The sequence below is a fragment of the Microtus pennsylvanicus genome, chromosome 4 (genome assembly GCF_037038515.1).
Source record: "Microtus pennsylvanicus isolate mMicPen1 chromosome 4, mMicPen1.hap1, whole genome shotgun sequence".
In the NCBI taxonomy this organism is placed as follows: Eukaryota; Metazoa; Chordata; class Mammalia; order Rodentia; family Cricetidae; genus Microtus; species Microtus pennsylvanicus.
The window spans coordinates 44,701,354-44,723,595 of record NC_134582.1 but is presented as its reverse complement, the minus strand read 5'-3'; the positions used below and the strand labels follow the sequence as shown (position 1 = coordinate 44,723,595).

The 22,242-nt window shown below is 48.5% G+C and overlaps 1 long non-coding RNA gene across 3 annotated transcripts in view; it reads left to right on the top strand.

The window, feature by feature from the left end:
• Nucleotides 1-1,062: 1,062 nt before the first annotated feature.
• Nucleotides 1,063-22,242, top strand: part of LOC142847775 (uncharacterized) — a 62,834-nt gene continuing 41,654 nt past the window's right edge. For all 3 annotated transcript variants that reach the window (XR_012910304.1, XR_012910302.1, XR_012910303.1), the window contains exons 1-3: nucleotides 1,063-1,201; nucleotides 13,493-13,615; nucleotides 17,102-17,357. This is a non-coding gene — a long non-coding RNA (uncharacterized LOC142847775). The remainder of the gene's footprint in view (nucleotides 1,202-13,492; nucleotides 13,616-17,101; nucleotides 17,358-22,242) is intronic.

Below are 22,242 nucleotides of genomic sequence, written 5' to 3'. Positions count from 1 at the left end.
TTCATTTTACACCCAACATGAGGTAGCCGCAGCCCCTGTCAGCACCGCTGTCGTACCTCATCGGGCGTCTGGCCATTCCTTGCCACTTCCACGGTCAGCAATCTGGTTCCTGCTGTCACCATCTCTCTTCTGCATTGCTCCAGTGGCCGCCTGGCTGTCTCCCCTGCTGTCTACTCTCCACACCGAAGGTAGAGGGATCCTGCTAACAGGTGAGGTGGATCGCATCACAGTTCCACCCAGCAACCCTACCTCTCACAAAGCCAGTGTTTTCATGATAATCGGCAGACACTGTGAAGCGAGGCCATTGCCAAATCTCACCCCTCCCGTCTCTAAGAAAATTACGACTGTTTATTTATTTATACAGTGAGCTCATGTGAGCACACCACGGCATGCATAGAGAACTCAGAGAGCAACTTGAGGGAGTTGTTTCTGTCCTTTGACCTTGTGCTTCCTGGGTCAGTCTCAAGTTATCAGGCTTGGTGGCAGGTATCTTAAGCTGCTGATATGTCCCACTGGTTCTTTTTGGGTTTGGGCCTTATTCTGTAGCTCAGCCTGGCCTAGACTATGTAGCCTGAGCTAGCCTAGCACTAGATGCTAGTCCTTCTACCTCAGCCAGCCGAGTACTAGGATTACAGGTTTGTACCACTATGCCCCTCCCTCTTTTCTCATTCCTCTGGTCTCTGCATCCTTCCTTAAGAATGTGTTTGCAAAGCTCTGTTCTTTCCCAGGATCTGCACTGGATGTTCTAGCTGCCTGATCCAGCCACAGGTGTCAGTGAGACGATGCTCCCCCCACCTCTGCAGGCGTAGGCTCAGAGAGGCCTTCCTTCCTTCCCACCTCCTGCCTGAGTGCTCTCTGGTTTCCTCTTTTGCTCTGCTCCTTTCTGTAGCAGCTACCACCATGGAACACAGCAAATTTACTTGAGTACTTACCACTGGTCCCTCACCACTTGGTCGGATGGCGAGCTGCATGAAGACAATGGTTTTGCTTGTTTCATTGTTATACCCTTGTATCCAGGGCAGTGCCTGGCACACATTAACCTCTCAATAACCATTTGTTGAATGAGTATGTGCGGGAGAAGCAAGTGGAGCAATGTATAGAATGGGTAGGGCCATACTGAAGGCGGAGAGGGAGACCTTGACAAGCATCCGGGGAGGGGCGTGTCAACTCCCGTGGACTAAGGAGATATCGCTGGAGAGGGGTGAGCTGCCTGAGAAGCAATTCAGTCTGGTCTGCGTGGTTGGGAAGGATGGTGGTGGGGACGAGCGATGCTTGTTTCTGGCATCTTGGTGGTTGGCGGTGCCAATTACTGGGTTGGAAGGAGAAATGAGCTGGGATGACTCTTACCGATCTCTTCATCTCGAAGCCTTTGTTGCTTCATCTGCAGAGTGGGGAGGTTGAGTCCTGCCACTGTCTGGGGCAATTATGAAGACAGAGAGGAAGATGAAAGAAATGGCAAGCCCCTGTAAGAGTGCCTAGTGGGTTAGACTGCTGCTGATTTGGGGAGATCTGGCAGGTAGGTGAAAGAGTGACCTGCAGTAGAATATAATAGGAGGCTGGCCCAGAAGGAAGGAGACGCCAGGAAAATTGATTTGGTCCATATACGTAAGAGATAGGAAAAGGAGAGAACCCTACGATAGGAGGTGTCACCTACTGGGGGGCTTAGCTGGTTCTAGTGATAATGGGGTATCAGAGCAAAGACTGAGGTTTAGTCTGGAGTGGTCACAGGGTAGCTTGAAGCTAGCTGTGCTGTGGGGTGGGGTGGGGTGGTGTGTAGAAATAGGGTGGGTGATACTGACTGACATAGACATCCTCCGCCACCCCCGCCTATCACACGGGAGATGTGGTGATGCTGAGGATGGGGAAAACAAATAAGGAACTGGACAGAAAGCCTCAGAGCACAGTCACTGGGTGTCTTCCTCTCCACGTCACACCCCCTCGCTTGCTTGTGTTGGGAGTTAGGTAGAGTGGGGTATCAGAAATTAATTGTCTGATGTTTTTATTTACTCGGCTATTTTTATGGTTTTGGGAATCATGCATGCTAGGTGTGGGCTCAGCCACTAAGCTACAACCCAGGCTTCACTTTTCTTTTCTTTTTTGTTGGAAGTGTTGGTCAGTGGACTGTGAACTTGCAGGCTTGTCCCTTCCCTCTGAGAGGTCAGGCTGCGGGAGCAGGATCGTCCTTGCGTCTCTTGCAAGCTGCGTCAGCAACCTCACTGTGTAGGGAGAGGCTTCCTGATGACAATGTCCCTTCATTAGTCCCACAGGGTTTGTGTCCAAAGCCCTGGCTTGTAGCCACAGACCAACCTGACCAACATCCAGGGGTCTGATTCGAGGCTTACATATCAGAGCGCAGACGTGGTTTGGGCATCTGGGGAGGTCACCAGAGAGAAGCGAGGTCCCTGAAAGTGAAACGGCTTTTAGAGGAGCCAGATGGTCCACACTGCCTCATCCCTCCCTTCCTTCATTCACTTTATATTAATTCCATTTTCTGGGTCCAGGAATAGTACGATAAAAACAGTTGAATACCTTTCATGGGCCAGATACTCCTGAGCTTAGGCTACTGTAGGAACTATGCAGCTTGAATTCCTGCCTGCCCATGAAGCTTATGTTCTACAGAAGAGACAAAAGAAACACAGCAAGTGTGTGAGTATGTGTGTGTGTTAGTGATAACTAACAAATATCAAAAATGAAAAGCGGGGAGTGCTATGAAGTTGAGATTTCAAATGAGGTAATGGGTGGGGAAAGGCTTCCATGGCAGGAGATGAGAAACACAGGCAAGCGTCAGAGTATGCAGAAGACTTGGCTGGTGTTAAACACAGACGTATTTACCAGCCTTAACTGTGCACACTGATAATCCTTGCATTCAGGAGCCTGAGGCCAGCCTGGGCTACACAGTGAAACTTGTCTCAAAAAGCCAAACAGAGGCTAATGGCGTAGTTACGCAGTGAAACCTAACATGCACCAGGTCTTGGCTTGGGTCCCCAGAATGCCATAAATTTGGCTTGGGTCAAATGCCTGTGTCTCAGCCCCTTAGAGGAGGAGGCAGGAGGCTTATAAATTCTAGGTTATCCTTTACTACCTATGAGTCCCAGGCTAGCCTAAGGTTATGTGAAACCCTGTCTCAATGTATGTATTTTATAAATACATATTTATAGTTGGGCATAGTGGATTGTACATGTAAGGGAGGTTGAGGCAAGAGCCACAAGTTTGAGGCCAACCTCAACTGTATAGTGAGTTCAGGGCCAGCTAGGGGAAGACCCTGTCAAAAAATAAAATAGAAATTATACATTTATATTTATAAAACATTCATTCACATTGCTGTATAAGGCCAGAGGATTGTTTTGGGCTGTGTGCTTGCCTTGGCTTTTGCAAGTGAAATCTATTTAGGTGTTCTTTGGGCTTAATCAGTCCCTGCACAAGGGAGACAGAAGCAGGGATGCGCACTTCAAGATCCGGGGTCCAAGTCCAGCATCAGACTTGGTTGGCCCACGGGACGCTCTAGAACTAGAGCATCCTTCCGGGGTGTCTGGGGCTGGGCTGCTGGCTGCTCTTTCTACTCAGCTGAGAATATAGAGAACTAGGGAGGTATCACTTTGGATGACGTCATGTTGTGTGGCTGAGGTGATTCTGACCTCAGAGGAGGCTATCAGCCAATAGTACCGCCACACCTGGGGCAAGGAGCCTGAATGGGGGACTGAGCCAGGTCATACTGTTCACTTATGCATTTAGAATCAATCCTTCCCCCCACCCACAACAATCTTTACAGGGATTAAAAAAAACAGCAATAACAAAAATAAGTGCTATAATATTTTTTAAAAGATTTATTTATTTATTGTGTACAGTGTTCTGCCTGCATGTGTGCCTGAAGGCCAGAAGAGGGCAGCAGATCTCATTACAGATGGTTGTGAGCCACCATGTGGTTGCTGGGAACTGAACTCAGGACCTCTGGAAAAGCAGCCAGTGCTCTTAACCTCCGAACTACCTTTTCAGCCCCAAGTGCTCTTATTTGTGTAAGTCTTTTAAAACTCACTTTGATTTCCATGTGTGAAGAGTGAGGAGAAGGTAGGAAGTCAAGGTAAATGTGTGAAGACTGAGGCACTTGGAAGCCCCAGCAGACTCCTGGGAAAGAGGAGAAACAGGCTTACTGGGGTTCAGCTGGCCAGTTCCTTTATTTAAAATTTCTTGCCCACTGGGCAGTCCTGGTGCATTCCTTTAATCCCAGCACTCCAGTGGCAAAGGTAGGCAGGTCTCTGGGAGTTCAAAGTCAGCCTGGTCTACAGAGCAAGTTCCAGGACAGACAGGGCTACACAGAGAGACCCCGTCTTGAAAAACCAAAGCAAAACAAAACAAAAATTAAACAAAAAAATAAAACCCTCTTACCCAAAGCTGGGGGGTGGGGAGGAGTGCTGTGGCATGCTGTCTTCTGGACATAACTTGACTGTCAAAGTCATAAGCTCATGGTCAATATAGCCAATTGCATAAGGCCTGCACAAGGCCAAGCCAATAATATCTGCCAGCTGCCCAGCAGACAGCACTAACTAGACACAGTGGGTTAAAAAAAAAAAAGAGGGGCTGGAGAGATGCTCAGGAGTAAAGATCTACTGCTCCTGCAGAGAGCCTGAGTTCAGTTCCCAGCCTTCACATCAGGCTGCTCACAACCACTGGTATTTCTACCCCTAGGAGATCAAACTCTCACTTCTGGATTTGAACACACACACAGATAAAAGTAAAGCTCACTGTGGTGGCGCACACCTTTAATCCCAGTACTTGGAAGACAGAAGCAGGCAGCTCTCTGTGAGTTCCAGGCTATGTAATGAGACCCTGTCTCAAAATAAATAAATACATAATATAAATTAATACTTTTAAAATAAAAATGAAGAGTTGGGTGGTATATACATTTAATCCCAGCACTTGGGAGGCTGAGGCAGATGGAGCTCTGTGAGTTCCAGATCAGCTTGGTCTACAATAGTGAGTTCCAGGATAGCAAAGGCTACACAGAGATGCTGTCTCAAGGAGGATGAGGATGAGGAGGAGGGGAAAGAGAAAGAAGAAGGAGAAGGAAAGGAGTCAAGAGCATCAGGATCTTGCCAGGGAGCTGCCTAGACTGGTCCGGAACTTAGAATCCTCCCACCTCAGTCTCTTGAGTGCTATACTTTCAGGAGTGAACTATCATGCCTGGCATCTCTTACCCTACCTCAGATGAAGAAGGGAAGGGGATGTGTTTGCACTAGCCGAAGCTGTCTTCCAGGCTCTTGATCCAGCTCTCAGCCCAGCTCTGGGAACACAGGAGAGGATCAGAACCTGTCCGACTCAAGAAGAGGGACCCAAGAGCAAACCAGGAAGAGGACAGAGTGATTCATCTCAGTCTCTTGCCTGGTGTGTTCCTTAGGAAGGGATTTGAAAGATGGGAGCCAGAGACTTTCTGGGGCAGCCTTGATGGGCTGTCAGAATGCCTCTGGTTTCAGTTTCAACTCAGATGCCTGAAGCCCAGCCCCTGGCCTTGGGAGATCTTGCTGGCTGGTCCAGGTAGCTTTTTCTCTGTCCTATCAAATAGGTGACCAAGCTGCTTGCCCCACTGTCTTAGTCACTTTTCTATTTCTTTGACCAAGGAAACTTAGGTTGTGATTGTTGTTTTTAAATAGGATTTCTCTGCATAGCTGGCCTTGAACTCAAAGATCTGTTTGCCTTCCAAGCGCTGGGGTTAAAAATGTGAACCACCACCACCTGGCTGATCAAGGCAACTTATTAAAAATATGATTTAATTTAAAGCTTACAGTTTCAGAGGATTAGAGTCCATGATGGCAGAGCAAGAACATGGGGTCAGGAATAGCTGAGAGTTCACCCTTGACCCTCAAGTAGGAGGAAGAGAGAGACACTGGGAATTGCAGAAGTATTTTGAAACCTCAAAACACAAAGCACACCCTAGTGACACACCTCCTCCAACAAGGCCACAGTATCTAATCTTTCCCAAATATTTCTACCACCTGGGAACCAAACATTCAAATATATTAGCCTGGGCAGGGGGCGGGGCTCTCATCAAGCCTCCATAGTTCACTCCCTGAACTCATAGACTCATGGCTATATCATAACGCAAAATGTGTTTAGTCTAACTTCAAAAGTTTCCATAGTCTTTCAGTCTCAGCCTAGTTTAAAAGTCCAAAGTCCCTTCTAAGACTAAAGGCAATCTCTTAATTATAACATCCCATAAAATCAAAAAGTAAATAACATACTTCCAACATGCAATGGTACAGGATACACATGACCATTCCAAAGTGGAGGAAATGGAGCAAAGTGAGGAAATACTGGCCCAGAGCAAGATCAAAACACAGCAGGGCAAATCGTGTAGCTCTGTGTCTGGTGGATGTCAAAGGGCTTAGATGGCTCTGCCCTTCCGGATTTGCTGACTATAACAAACACACTTCTCTCTCCAGGGCTCTTTCCATTCCCTGTGTGTAGCTCTCCTTGGCAGATATCCCATGACTCTGACATCTTCAATATGTTGGGGTCTCCCACGAAAGCTTCCTGTTCATGGCTTCACAAAATGGCCCCCCAGAGCCTCCATGCAGGGACTCCCTGGCCGTCTGCCTGGCCTCAGAAAGAAAATTCCATAACCCTTTAACTCATGTATCCTTCACCTTTGAAACCAGCACCAACCAGCAGATGCCGCCCAGTTCAGCTGCCTGCTTGGGCTCCACCACTCACCCCTTGAATCACATTTGCCACATCTCCCCTTTGTTGTTGCTCTTTAGTAGCAAAGAACAAAATTCCCCAGGCCTTTCCTTCCTAGGAGCTGGCAGTTTAGTTGAGTGGGGTCTCACCCTGAGAGTACCTTCCCTTTGATTCCATTTCAGAATAGGTCTTATTTCTTTAGTCTTCTTACCTCTGTAGCACAGGCCTTGGCTCCAACACTAAATTTCCTGATGCTCTTTCTGGGTAGGGGGGGCTTCGTTCTGTATTTCCTTTAGCCCTCCTCGCTCTTTGTCACAAGAGGGACTACTAACAACCACACGACAGAGTCAGTATTAAGCTGTCTTGAATTCTCCTCCACCAAGAAGATTAATTCGGTACCTTTCAGTTTAGCCTCAAGCAGATTCTTAGGACAAGCGCAGAAATCTAGAACGACAAGATATCACAGGAATGGTCTCTAGTCCAGTTGTTAGTATTGTTCCCACTCTGAAACCTCTTGAGCTGGGTCTCTGTAGTCCACATTGCTCTCCACTGTCTTTCAAGCTTGTCCTAGAATGGCCGATGAAGCCTCCACCAAAGCATTCCACTTTTCTAGTCTAAAGTCCCCAAATACTCTATATGCCTCCAAAATCCAGCATGGTCAGGCCTGTGGCCCTGGTACCAGCTTCTGCCTTAGTTACTCCCTGAGACTGGACAAAGTTCATCCTCTTCAGGATATATATATTTGCTTCAGGAGAGCAAAATATAGAGAGGGGAAGGAGAGATGGGTGATTTCAAAAATGGCCTGTGGAGGCCTTCGCAAGGCCTCAGGCTGTTGGCTGGGGGCGCTCAACCGAGTATGACCACATCATCCCTGCAATTTCCAGCCAGTTTGAACGCTGGCTGCCCCTCCTACCAGGAAAGTGTCAGCCATGCAGAGGGGGAATTTCTCTATCAAGTGTGACCTGGGGTTGGCGATGAGTACCAGAGATGGTAGGATCCACTAGAAAAACATGTCACACGGTGGGCTGCTTGCAGGAATGCTGGATTGGGTAACTGGCAAATTGAAAGGCTCCTTCATACTATAATGGTTAAAGAAAAAGGGAATTATCTCATGCCTTTTTTTTCGTCTATCAAGGTGTCAGCGTATGCTAATCACCTGGCAGAGGCTTCACCGGGAAGAGGCAAGAACAACTATTATATTTCGGAGGAAAGATTTATCTTGTGTTGTTGGCGCCAGTTGGAGGAGGAGGTGGGGTGGTAGGCGGGTCAGAGGGGCAAAGCGAGAACTGTTGCCTGATTTGAATGGAGTCGGAAATGGCTTTGAACTCAGCTTTCTCTCCTAAGATTAGAAATAATAAGCTCTGTTGAGCTTAAGCTTTGCACTCTATTGTGGGTCAGGGAAGAATGTAGCGTAGGCAGAGACCTATGTGTCCAACGTGGGGAGGGCTCAGGTGGTACAGCACACCTGGAGGGGTGTATGGGCTCCTTCACTCAACCACTGATTGTACTAAGGGGTTATATGGGGTGGGGGTAAAGAGAACAGGCTAAGGACCAGGAAACCCTGGCTTTGGCATCCTGGCTCCACCTCTGGCTGTGATCTGTATCACATGACACCATCTTCCAGATCCTCAGTTTCCTGGCATGGGGAGGTGTGTGATCCCTCCTCTCTGTGATGAATGGCAGAGCTGAGTGGGATCCTGTAACTAAAAAGCACAGGGCAGTTCAACCAGCAACAGCACCCACGACTGTGATTATTTGACACAGATATTTTCAGCACCTACTGGAGTCCAGCATGCAAAAGGGAACGGGACTCTGAGCTCTGCCTGCAAGGGGATCACCACAAATGGAATCCTGCATGTCCTTTGCTCCCACACCCTCAGTGTCCCAGAACATGGAGAAAGGGAACACAGAAACAGGCAAAGGCTCTTAAACCTTACATGGACCACGTTTGTACCTGTTATGATGATAATGACATTGACCTTGAACTGACTGCTTGATAACAGAACTCACAGTGGGGCTTGTCTCTGGAAGTGATGGAGGAGCCAGGCTACCACTGCTGATGGTGAACAAGGGACTGGCTTTGAAAGGGGGACAAGATTTGGAGGCCAACATTGGTTGATTACACATCTGTGTGTGGCGGGTCCTTCTCAGGGGTGATAAAGCCTCGGGGTCTGATGAGCTGGTTTCCTATATTGACCAAGCTGCTCATGTTGAATCTCCATTCTTCTCTTCAGGATCAGTTGGGTGGGGAGCTAGAGAGCTGGAAAGAGAGGCAGGCTGCTCCAGGAGCAAGTGTACAGACTGCAGTGGCAGAGATGTGAGTTCAAATCTTACCCTTCAGGAACACTCGTCAACTACGTGGACGTGGTCCAGTTCTCAGTGAAATGCAATAAGCATGCCAAGGTTGTTGAGTAGCAGTTCCATGTTCCTAAGAGGTGGAGGCGATTTCTAAACTCTGGCCAGCATTCCCAGTTCATGCTATCCCACCCCTCGGCCTGAAGTAGAATCAACTACGACAAGAACGGCTAAGAGAGGAAGGAACGGGGTGCACCAGGTGGGCTGTGTGGCAGGCAGAGGTTCCAAGCAGGTAATGGCTGTCAGAGACTAGCAAATCACAGGCATCTAGGGAACGACAAGAGTTACACTCAGACATCGAAGAACAAACACACAGCACAAGACGCTTTGCCAAGGCAAAGCTGTTTTGAGTGTTCGCGGATGTGACATGTGTCACATGAGAAAGGTGAGCCTCTTGCACTGAAACTCCCTAATTGATAGCTGGCGGTTCCTGGAAGAGCAGCGCCAGGCTCGAAGGGACTGGACCCAGGGCAGCCCCTTACACTGCCCATCTTCCCCTTTGCCCCCCCAGCAAGCCTTCATCAACCCAGGCACTCACAGTGCCAATGCGCGCATGGGGGGAGGAAGGCTCACTATCCCAGATGCCCTGAGGTCCAGCCTCTCAGCCTCCACCTTCCCAAGGCCTTTCTGCCTCGTCCCTGGAACCCAGGCTGTGTGCCAGTCTAATTGAGCTTCTTGACTTTGCCAAATGCGCCAGGCTCTGTCTGGCCTCCAGGCCTTTGCATATGCTGTCCTCTCTGCCTTGGATTCCTCTCCTCTCCTCCCTCCCGCCCACCTGGCCGGCAATGACAACCGCTACTTAATAACAAAAATAATAGCAGCTTATCTTTATTGAGCACTTACTCTGGGCTAAGTGTTTCCCAAACGTTTTTCCATATCCAAGTCTTACAACTTATGAAGTAAAAACAATGACAGTTGACACGCCATAAATTCTGCTGTTGACCAGGCACCATTCTGAGTGCTGTAGGAGTTAGCTCAGTCCTTACAGCCTCATCGCCATAATAATCTGATTTCACACTAAGGAAACCGAGTCACAAAGAGACCAAGCTACTCGTCCAAAGTCACCAGCTCAAAATAGCATAGCTCACACTGCAACTTGATCCCAGAGCTGAAGTGTGTTATGGCCACAGCATCTGCCTCTAGTCCCACCTCTTTCGGCAGCACGGGGTCAGGGCCTTTCCTGACATCTTGTGGAGATCATTGGTGCATCCTCTGGGCCTGAAATGCCTGCCATCAGGGACAGGTTGGCCCAGTACGGCAGCTTCAGATCCTAGCCCAGCCCCTGGCACGCAGCCGGGCTCATCTCTGCAGAAAGCATGTCTGAATCCTGAAGGAGCAGTCTTTCTCTGGGTTTCCCATGCACGGCTTTTGGGTTTTTTGGTTCTTTTTTGTGGGCTTTTGCTGTTGCTGTTGCTGTCTTTTTGGGGCATCCATATGAACTGATACAGTGCAGGTGGTAAAACTTTTGCAGAGCTAGATCAATCAATAGCAAATTAAGGACATGCCAGCGTGCAGGCAGCAGCTTCCTGGCCCTCCTGCCCCCTTTGGAGATGTGGGACTGGGTACAGAGCGGGAGCCATGCACCAAGTCCCCATTACGGCAGATCTGAACTTGGGGTTCTTGTGGGGAACATTTAGAGGGGTCACGACATCTCTTCTCTGCCCAACCTTGGCCACATGTTCCAAGGGTCAAATTCCTGTCAGAGCAGCTGGGAGCCAGGGGAGCCAGAAGAGTGTGATGGACTCGTGTCTCCTTCCACACACAGTTTCGGTTGTGAACCGGTAACACTTCTACGTCTTAAGCAAGCTCCTTTTCGGTTTGCTTTGTTTTGTGTTCTTGAGACAGAGTCTTACTATGTAACCCTGGCTGGCCCGGAACTCACTACGTAGCCCATATTAGCCCCTAACTTGCAGCAATCCTCCTGTCTCTGCCTTTAGATTGCTGAGATGACAAGCGTGAGCCACCATGCTTGGCTTCAGCTTAATTAAACTCTTCCACCAGAGCTGATTTTTCCCACTGCCAAGCGCGGTGTTGCTGGCTGGTGCCTCTGCTTTCTCCAGTGCACAAACAATGAGGAGCTGCCAAAAGAATGGGCCGCTCAAAGGGGAGTTGAGGGCCTGGCCTGGACAGGGCCACTGTGTCCTCGCTATCTCTCCAGAAGAGATGGTCTTCAGCAGGGCTGTGGCCCCTGCTGGCCCTTCCCTTGTGCTTGTAACAGGCAGGCAGGAGCCTCAGCCTGCATCACCCTGTGAGCCAGTGACGGTTGGGGGAGAGGTTCTGACAGCCTTCATCACTGCACTGTCTCACTGCCTGCCCCCCAGGTGTGCAGCCTGCCCGCTCAGGCTGGGAGGTGTGAGAGCCTTCCTTTCCTCACCAATAAAATGTAGATAATGATAATACCTTGCTCCCAGGCCTGCGGTGAAGATCAGATGAGAGAACGCAGGGAAAAGCGACTTACATGCTATAAAAGACTCTGACAAATGCTCATTATTTCTTCCTATTCTTCTCCTGGAATTTATCAAACACTTTATGGGCCCTAGAGGTGTGGATTTTTTTTCCTTTTCCCTCTATCTCGCATGGATTTCTTTGGTCCACGATTCTGCTGTCCTCTCCTGCGGTACCATAAAGAGGCAAGGTGGTTCAGTGGTTAGGGAGTGACAGGCCGGCCTGAGTTTGAATCCTGGCTTAAAAATTTTCTAAGCACAATGCAGGGCAAAGAGCAATACCTCTGTGAGCTCTGTTAGCCTTCCCCTGCATAAAATGGGTATAAAAATTGAGCAGCGGCATAGAGTTGATATGAGGATTGAGATGAATTGTGTAAAACTCAGGACTGTGCCTGCATCACGTCCAGGCCATGTCTGCTGTGCTGTTCTGCTATTTATTCTCTCCAGCTTGCAGGACTATCCTCTCTGAGTGCTAGGACCAGTGAAAATAGACGCTGGACACGATTTTCACAGGCTTCCTTGTCTTCAGAGGCAGAAGGGGTAATTCACTCATTCAGCAAATCCTTTCTGAGCATCTGCGTGGTGGTGGGTACTCCTGGGGCCACAGGAAAACCAAAGCATAGTCCCTTGCACTGGGGAGCCCCACATTGCAGGGGGCAAATATTTATTTATTCATTCATTCATTCGTTCGTTCAGTGCTCAACTCTCATCCATTTGCATGGTCTATAAAGCTCTGTGCTGGACCTTGAAATACAAAGCTGGGGATGGGGCAGAGAAAGAGAGAAGCAAGATCTGGTTAAGGTCCCTCGAAGCCTTGGCTCTCCATGACCTGCCTTCCCATTCCCTGTCACTTGACCTCAGTCTTCCTATTTGAATGTTAAGGGGTCACTCAAGCTGATCCCCAATCTCCTGGCCCGCACCAACATTCCAGGTTTGAGTCAGGATGGACAAATGCCGAGTGACACCCCGTCTCTGCTCCCGGCCCACACGCTCACTTGGGTCTCGGGCATCGATCGACTAGGAGCTCATTAGCGTCCGCACAGCCGTCGCCGCATGTCACAGGCTCTTAAAGTCTCCATTACGGAGGGACCTCGGTCCTCTGTATTTTTAGCCTGCATCTGGAGGAGATGGCTGCATCTCCTGCAGTTAGACACATCAGGTTCAGTGCTTTCGACAGCTTCTCAGGCCTCTGGGCACCTGGGTGGAGGTGGGGCCCCGGTCTGCTCCTGGAAAAAAATAGTGGGAGGTGGGGAGTTAGGAGTCCTTTCCTCTTCCATAATCTCTTAGCCTGCTCCCATAGGACCACCTTCCATATATGACAAAATAGAGACGGCCCCCACACTTTCAGGATACCAGCAGCTCTTTGGGTAACACAAGAATGAGGGCAGGGGATGCCAACTTAGGAATAAAACCCAGGCCAGTCAGATGTCCCCAGAGATCAGCCACCATCTCTCCTTACAGACAGGTAGAGCAAAGCTTGCAGAAGCCACCCAGTGTGTTGTCATGTCTCACAGCCAGATCAGGGTTCTGTCTGCCTGTGGGGTACAGAGTCAGCCTGAGCAGCTACCCAGTCCAGAGAGCTCAGGTTCCTCTGTCCTTATGTAAGGACCGTATTTCCCAGACCCCAGAGTGCAGGAAAGGATGCTTTTGCAGGCAATGACTCTGAGAATAGTGGTACCCGTGAGAGGCAGAGCATTGCTTGCTTGGGAAGACAGGGAGGTTAGGAGGTACCACGAGGAGGAGAGCTCTTCTTCAGTTGAGGAGGGGTCAGTCCCCAGCCTGAGCTAGGAATAGAGCTGTGACCATGTCGAACCTGGACTTCAGGAAGAACACAGACTCTGTCAGAGACTAGATGCTCCCCTCCCCCGTTAGCCATGTAACCAACTTGCTGGCAAGATAAGACAGCAAGATAACAGTGTCAGACTCTTCTGCCACAGTCCCAGTGTACCAGACATGCTTCCTTGCCAGATTAGTGGTCCTTGTGTAAGGCGGGAGCTATAATGGCCAGTCTCATCTTACAGATGATGGAAGTGAGCTCAGAGAGGCCAAGCAAGTCACCCACGTTCACACCGCTGAAAAGTACCAGTTTCTATCCAGAGGGCCAGCTCATCCTTGGCTGTACCAAGACCACAGAAAGGAGTGAAGTGAGTTAGTTACCCAGTTGAGCCATTTTGCTGATGATAAAGTGGGAAGACCATAACATTGTGAGGGGTGGAGCTTCTGCCTGCAGTGGATCATCTGCGTTTCTCTGGGCTTCAATTAGGGACTGGGTTGAAATGCGGAGGAGTTAGCCTGCCATGGTGGTGCTAGCCTTTTATCCCAGCACTTAGCAGGCAGAGGCAGGAAGATCTCTGAGTTTGAGGCCAGCCCGATCTACAGAAGTGAGATCTAGGATAGCTGGAGCTACACAGAGAAACCCTGTCTGAAAAGAGGTTGGGGGGAGGAATGCGGAGGGATGGGGTCACGTTACACACTTGTTTCTTGTTCAAGCTCGACCTGACTGACAAGCTGAAGAATAATAACAACAGCAAACATTGCTCGAACGTTTTCCCGGTGCCAGGTGCACTGCCCGTGTTTAATCCTCATTTCACCTCTGTAAGGCTTAGCCTTAAGCGAATGTGGAAATGAAGCTCAGGATGGCCAAGCAATCAGCCTGAAGTTTCACAGCTAATAGCAAGTGAAGGCAGGATTTGAAATGGGTCATGCCTGCCTTTGAGGTGTCAGTCCTAAGAGACCTGTTTGGAGAAGTATACTTTGGAGGCAGATGGGGGTAGAGGAGGGGCTACATGCTTTCAGGAAGCACTTAACGTTTTCCCACTATCACGAGGATGCTACAGCTTCCTGATATTTAGGTTCAGGAAACTGCTCGCCTCTCATGGTGTCTTTTTACTCCATCCATCATCGTTCTCCCTTTCCACTTCTCCCCGCGCCCTTCCTCCACCCCCGGTGCCTAGAGTTTCAGCTCAGATGTCTCCCAAAGGAGAAGGAGAAAAGCCCGCTTCACCTTTGTGCATCTGGAGGGGCCAGGAACAGCAATGGGTGTCACCAAGCACAGACACAGGGGGACTTCTGAGCCCTAGTGACGTCTATGAAATCACTGGATAGATGATGTCAGACACCATCTAGGGCAGAGTTGCCAAACACAGTCATGGACGTCAAACCCCACCGGTGCACCATCCCTCCATAGACGCACATAGTCACATGTCTGAGCTGGGGATGTGTCAAGCAAGGCAGAAGTGACTTCTAAACTGAGACCAGAATGACAAACAGGAATAGCTTGCTTATGGGCGGGGAAGGGTGTTCCAGACAGAAGGGAAGTGTAACCAAAACACAATATGATATGATTCTAATATTAACACAAACAAAGGAGCTAGAGAGATGGCTTGGTGATTAAGAGCACTGGCTGCTCTTCCAGAGGACCTGGGTTCAATTCCCAGCAGTTCGTAACTGTCTATAAGTCCAGTTCCAGGGGATCTGACACTCTTTTCTGACCTCCCTGGGCACCAGTTAGCATGTGGTATATAGACACGCTTGGGAACAAAACACCATACACATCAATAAGTCTAAACAAAACAAGACAAAAAAGCTGAACAAAAGCACTTGGAACCTTCGCTCACTTCATCAACCCATTTCTCCTAACGAGATGGAGAGTACTTGTGCCTGGAACTTCTACCCAGAGGGTGACCCATGAACTGGGCCATGTAGGATGAGTAAGAACTTTCAGGGGATAGAAGAGGGAGAGGATCATGCAAGAGAAAAGCCCAGAGCAAAGGATGTGGCTGGAGATTTGATAGGATGCTGGCCCTGGGCTAGTTCTTTGTCTCTGTGGCGAAGATTGATAGTTTATATTTTTCAAGCATGTCTTATCTGTTAATAAAGATTCAGATAGGAGTGCAGGGATCAAGGGATGGCTGAGGACCCTTTGTGGTACTCTCTGGAGCAAATGCTGGGTTTGGGCAGTTCCTTATTTCTTCAAACAGCTCGTTTCTCCCTCATGTGCCTTCTCCAAAGATGTGAGGGCTCCTTGGAGAGCCCAGGTGGCTGCAGTCAGTCTGTGTTGTCCTGGCTGATTGTGACGGGAGGTACCTATGGGCCCCGCAGGCCCCACTTTCAGCAGCTGTGACATACTGGGGCCGTGACTCCTCCCTGCTTTGAGGAACAGAGCCTCTGGACTCCCCAGAGGAGCGCTCCAACCTTAAGGTCGTCTATGTGATCACTGAACAAGAAGCCTGAAGTTTGCCTTGTGGGTTGATTGGATTAGCATTTTGGAAGAATCCCCTTCTAGTGAAGTATATTAACGATTCATTCCGGCTGGTCTCTCACCCAGGGCGGGCTCTTTGTAAAGTGCCTCAGATTTCCTAGGATTCCTCAGAGACACTTTGACATTCTGATTGTCACTGCCAACGTGGGCTGCGAAGAAATTAATTGACATGGATGAAACCCTCAATTTCCAAGGGCTGCATAATAAAATAAAGGTTATTGTATTATTGCAGATTCCACTATTAATGAAAAAGGGCTAAAGACCATAATCACAACATGGCATGTTTAGTGGGCTTTTGATTTCCTCAGGCAAATATCCTAAACTATAGAGATTAAAAAAGAGTTTTAGGTAATCATGTATTGGAGAGTTATATAGCCTAGGCACACTATACCGACTGATCTGTGTGTTATCTGCCCCCCCACACACACACAAACACAAGACCAGTGAAGGGGGTGCTGTCCATCTCTGGGGTCTGGAGAAGTGGAATGAACCTGGAACAGACACGGTTGTGGATAAAGCAATCTGTTGTTAGATGAGAGGAAAGAGTGAAAGACCTGAGCAGACAGGGTTAGCCAATTAGCCGAGTGTAGGGCACTCTATGTGGCAAAGGATTAGGCAAGTTTGTGTGTATTTTCTAGACTTGAGAAAACATCTTTATCTTTTCCCCTTAGGCCCCAAGAATTTCATTCATCTGTCTCCCCATCCATCCACACAGAGGAAACCCATCCATTCATCTACCCATGTACCCATCCATTTATCTTTCTATAAACCTACTTCTGCATTTGTCTGTCGTCTACCCGTCTATTAACGCACCCATTCATTCAGCTATGCATTCTTCTATTCATTTACTTAGTCTCTAATTAATTCCCAGCACCCGTCATGGAGGTGAGCGTCCACTGTGGTCTGGATGTCTGCCATTTAGCAGGTGGCAACAGAGAGAAGCAACACAGGGGAAAAAGCTTCAAGAAATGGTGCCAGAAGTTTCTAACACTGTAATTTGCAGAATTTCTCCATCTTCTTCATCTCTAGCTTCGCTGTATGGATAATGGGGATAACATTTGTAGGACATTGTGAATTAAAAGGCAACAAATTTAGAAAACACTTTGAATATTTTATATGTCACCATCATCACCATCACCACCATCATCACCACCACTATCACCATCACCACCTCCATAATTACCATCACTGATAATGCAGAATATTCTGGAAACTAAATATCCTTAAGTTTGAAAAATCACATCTACCACAGAAATCCTGAATATATTCAACTATGGAACTTGATAAGATGAAATTACTGTACTTAAAATCATGAGATTCCTCAACTTTGCAACAGTCACACCGATTTCATATGTTCTTGGTGCTACAGTGTTGGGCAGCAGCACTGGAAAGGGTCTTGGTAAAAGAGCTACTCCATCAGGACGTACCAGGGCTGTCACGTCCAGGTTAGTGGATAGAACGCTCCAACGTGTCAAGGGCTAGGCCCTGTGGCTTGCAAGGACAGATGAGGAGATAGTGTATGGAGACGTGCTTCTGGAAACTCTGAAAGGTAAACAACGCAATTCCGGAATGAGCAGGATCCACAGGACGTGCGGGCCGTGAAGATACTGCACCTGTCAGTTTAGGTGAGTTTATACTGTGGTAGAAAATATCCCCCTGCCTCAGATCCCTTTGACAAGGTTACATCTCCTCTGTGCATTTCTCTGGGGTCAGCAGCAGCTCTGCTCCAGATTTTCATCACTTTGAAACCCAGGCAAAAGGAGAACACATTGGTACTTTATAGTTTTTATTATTTTTAATATTTATGTATTTATTTTGTGTGCAAGTGTGTGTGTGTGTGTGTGTGTGTGTGTGTGTGTGTGTGTGTGTGTGTGTGTAGGGTTGTACACATGTCCCAGCATGCCTATGGAGTATGGAGAGCAGAGGACAATTTCCAGGAGTTGGTTTTCTTTGTCCACCAGGTGGATGCTGGGGTCAAATTCAGATAGTCAAGGTTGGTAGCGGGCACCTTTCCCTGCAGGGCTGTCTCACCAGCCCTGGCTAGTCTAGAACCTGAAGCAGTCCTCCAGGGTCAGCCTCCTGAGTGCTGGGATTATAGTGCTCAGCTGGAATACGCAGGCCAAACTTGAATTCATGATCTCCTGTCTCATCCTCTTTACAGTTTCCCTATTGGTGTATCTACCAGGACTAGTCACTGTTTGTTTGTTTTGGTTGTTATTTGTTTGTTTTGAGAGATGGCCTCACTGTGTAGCCCTGGTTGGGCTGGAACTTGCTATGTAGACCAGGCTAGCTATGAACTCACAGAGATCTATCTTCTTCCGCCTCCAGAGTACTGGAATTAAACATTTATGCCACCATGGCTGGCCAACAGAGGTTCTTAATGATTTCCTTCCATTTTATTGGCTAAAACTTAACACATGGCCAAGTCTGACACCAGGGGAGCAATATTCCACCCACGTTTAGAGAGGACACCAAAGGAGGGACAGGGAATGTTTTGAATAGTGATCCAATTTCCTTTAGACTGTCACTGCATGAGATGTCATTTAGAACCTCAGAATGGCTTGGAGGAAGGACCTTTGCAGGCAGACGCAGCAGCTCGGGTCACTCAGCTTCCTTGTGCCTTTGCTTCCTCCCCATTGCCACCCACTGACTCTGGGCACATTTCTCTCTGAGGATTCTGCTTTTCTGCTTGCTATTTCCTCAGCTTGCCATTTCCCCATGACTCTGTCTTCCTCTTTATGGTATTTTTGCCCCCATTTCCCCCTTTTTGCATGTGTATATGTATGTGGTATGCATGAGTATGTATGTGTATGTCTGCTTGTGTGTGTCCCTGAGGTTAATGTCAAGGGTCTACCTCAACTGCTTTTCATGCTGTATATTGAGGGAAATTTCTCTTTAATTTTTTAAATTTATGTGTATATGCCTGCCTGTATGTGTGTATGTATACCATGTGTGCGTGGTGCCCTTGGAAGTCAAAACGTATTGGATGTGACAGCTGTGAGCCATTTGATGTGGGTGTTGGGACCCAGTTCCAGTCTTCTGCAAAAGCAGTAAGTGCACTAGCTACTGAACCAGCTCCCTAGACCTGAGGCAGGGTTTCTAAGCTAAGCCCAGAGCTTGCTCTTTCAGTTCGCCTGGCTAACCAACTTGACCCAAGGATTCCACCTCTAATGTTGGGATTACAGTCGTCTGCTGTGCCCTTTCTCTTTATAGGTGGATCCAAACACCAGTCCTCATGGTTGCCAGGGAAGCACATTACCCACTGTGACCTTTCTCTGGCCCCTCTTCTTTCTTAGAGCCATTTATCTGATGGCCTATGCTATGAATTGAGCAGAACTCTTTAGTTCAGGCACCAGAAGTCCAAGTCATACCTATGTAAAGGAAGAAGACAAGCCCTTTGTATTCCTCAATGCTCTCACCAAACCCCTGATAGGAAGCAACTAAATGAAGGAAGGGTTTGTTTCGCTCATGGTTTGAAAGGGCAGTTCATCTCATCTTGGCTGTGACCGCAGGACCTTGAGGCTACTTGCTCACAACGAGGTGGATCAGAAAACAGACAGAAAGTTGGGCTGGCTATAAAACCTCAAGGCCTGTCCCTGTGACCCACTTCCTCTGGTGAGGCTCTACCCCTTAAAGGTCCCATGCCCTCTCCAAACAGCCCCACCAGCTTGACACAAGCTTTGAGAGGCTTTTAGGAAGCTTCTCACATTCAAGCCAGAACAGAACAGTTCTGGCCCACACAGGAAGAGCCGCAGGTAGAGCTGGCTGTCAGTGCGATTCACTCTGCGAATCTCAGTGATTCTCTCTTGTCCCCTCTTCCCACAGTGTGAACGCCCTTGTTGGGCAAACTCTGTCATCTCACCTGATGGCCTGGCTCCCAGTCACCTTTTCTTTCTTCTTTCATGGGGGCCAAATATTTTCATTGGTGCTAAGGCCCCTACCTGCAGCTAAGTATGGTATAGGCGGAAGTCCTGACTAATGGACACGCCCACTCTTGTGTTTTTCTTTCCTGCCAGTGCAGCTAGGCATAGTATAGGTGGAAGTCCTGGCTAGTGGACACGCCCACTCTTGTGTTTCTCTTTCCTGTGTCTCTCTTGGGCTGCAGTGTAGCTGTGTGGAACAAGGTGAGTTCATCCACGGATGAAGTGAGCCACAAAGCTGAAGGCGCCTGAGCTCCTCAGACTTGTGTAGGGCAGAGCTACCACAAACTCCTGGGAGAAAAAAAAATCAACTTTATCTTGCCTAAAGTGCTGCTGTGTGGGTCTTCGTTACAGTAACTCAACCAGAAAGAGTCAGTTAGTTTAGTCCCCCTGCCGAGCCCAGCATGGCGGTCCAGGGGTAAAATCTGCCAACTGAGTCCAGTCTGGTGGTTCAGAGCTACAATCCCAGGTCAGGAGGCTAGGGTGAGATTGCAGGTTCACAGCCTGTCTGGTCTACAATGAAGATTGTATCAAACAAACTAACAAACAAACAAAACAACAACAACAAATATCAACCGACTGGCCTTGGATTGGAACCCTAAGTCAGAATCCAGTACTGAAAGAGGTGAAAAAACTATTCCTACGCATCACTGGGGTGCCATCACCAGGAAAAAGGGGTTTGCCCACGGGGCAGCAAAGCCCCTTTAAGGATCTCATTCCCCTATGTTTGTGTGATGAGATCTTTGAAGAGACTGTCTAACTTCTGATTGTCTCAACTTGGCTTTTTCCTCTCACTAGGCACCAGAGGAGGCCTCAGGCCGATGCATCTTCTGCTAGGTGTCTGTGAGTGATGGAGATGGGGGCTGTGGTGGGCAGAGCCCTGTGTGGTGCCAGGGTCTTCAGAGCCGTGCCTGCACCTCTGCCACGAGTGGGTTTTGTGAGGTCTAAAGGGAACGAAGGCAGCTGCTAGTGTGTTAGTGCGTTTGGGTTGCTATAACAAAACCATGACCACAACCCAAGACGCTAAACACAACAAAATAGATTCTTCATGATGCTGCAAAATGGCAAGAGCAAGATTAAGATGTTGATAAATTCAGTACCTCCATTATATCCCTTTTGCCAGGGTCTGTGTTCATGGTTCTTAAATACATTTTTTCATTGTCCTCACACAGAAGAAGGGCAAAGAAGCTCTCGGGAGCCTCTTTTAAGGGGCACCGCTCCCATTCAAGAGGGCTGAACCCTTGTAATCTAATTATCCCCAAAGACACCCCACCTCTAGCCAGGCGGTGGTAGCACATGCTTTTTTTCCCAGCACTAGGGAGGCAGAGACAGACGGATCTCTGCGAGTTTGAGAGCTAGTTCCAGGACAAACTCCAAAGCTACAGAGAAACCCTATCTAGAAAAACCAGGAAAAAAAAAATCCCACCTGTAGACGCTACTGCATAGATTTCTGTTGTCATTATTGTTTGTTTGCTTTGTTTTTGAGACAAGGTCTCATGTAGCCCAGATTGGCATGGAACTCCCTCTGTAGTTGAGAATTACCTGGAACTTCTGCTCCACCCCCGTCTCTACCTCCCTGGTAGTGCTAAGGATTGAACCTGGGTCTTCGTGCACACCGGGCAAGCACTCTACCACCTGATCTAGTTTCTTAGCCCTTGATTTTCAGCATATGAATTTTGGAGGTGTTCTGGTTAGGATTTGACACAAGCTAGAGTCACCTGGGAAGAAAGATTCATTGAGGAATTGTTTAGATTTGGCTGGTGGGCAGTCATGTCTGTTGGGGGGGTTGTCCTGTTGATTGGTGTAGAAGGACCTAGCCCTGTTGATTGCCTTGGCGGGCCACTTAGTCTAGGGTTAGTAGCCCGCCTGGCAGGTCAGTTATTCCAGGGTCACGGAGAGGCACTACCTGGAAGATATGGGCTAGGAGACAGGAAGAAGGCCATGCAAAGTTTGTCAAAGCCTCCGTTTATTACAGATGGGGGACAACTTATATAGAGTAAAGAGTTGGGGGATGGGCACAGGGTTCTGGGCTCTTGCCGCGTGGTTCACGTTGGTCACATGGTCCTCGTTGGTCACGTAGGCAGGAGGTTATCTTCAGTCAGGTCACTGTAGGCCTGGAAGTCAGGAGTCGACACACCTAGATCTTTAGATAGTTTAGAATGCGGGGTGGGTTCCGCTAACAGATAGCTCTCATTAACAGCCAATTTGGGTGTGGGGTAGGCTCTGTCAATAGAACCATTCTTAACACAATTAGGGGTGTGGGGTTCTCTGCAGACTCCCCAGGGTGATGGCTCCCTACAGATCCCCCTTTCTTTTATAAAGACAGGCAGCTATTAAGTGAAGGGCATCAGGTCAGAGTCCAACCAAGGCGTCAGATCTAAAGGAGAAGGGACTGGGACAAGGAGAGACCCTCCTCTCGAATGGTGAAGCAATTTACCTCTCCTGGGAACAGAGGGGTGCCTTATGATTCTTAGGTCGAGTGGGGACCAGATCTTTATCCCCCTTACCCGTCCTAGGATTCCCAGTATCCTGTCTTAGGTTGGGGGATTTCCTGCCACAAGTCACCCGTCCTTGGAGCTCCTCAAATGAA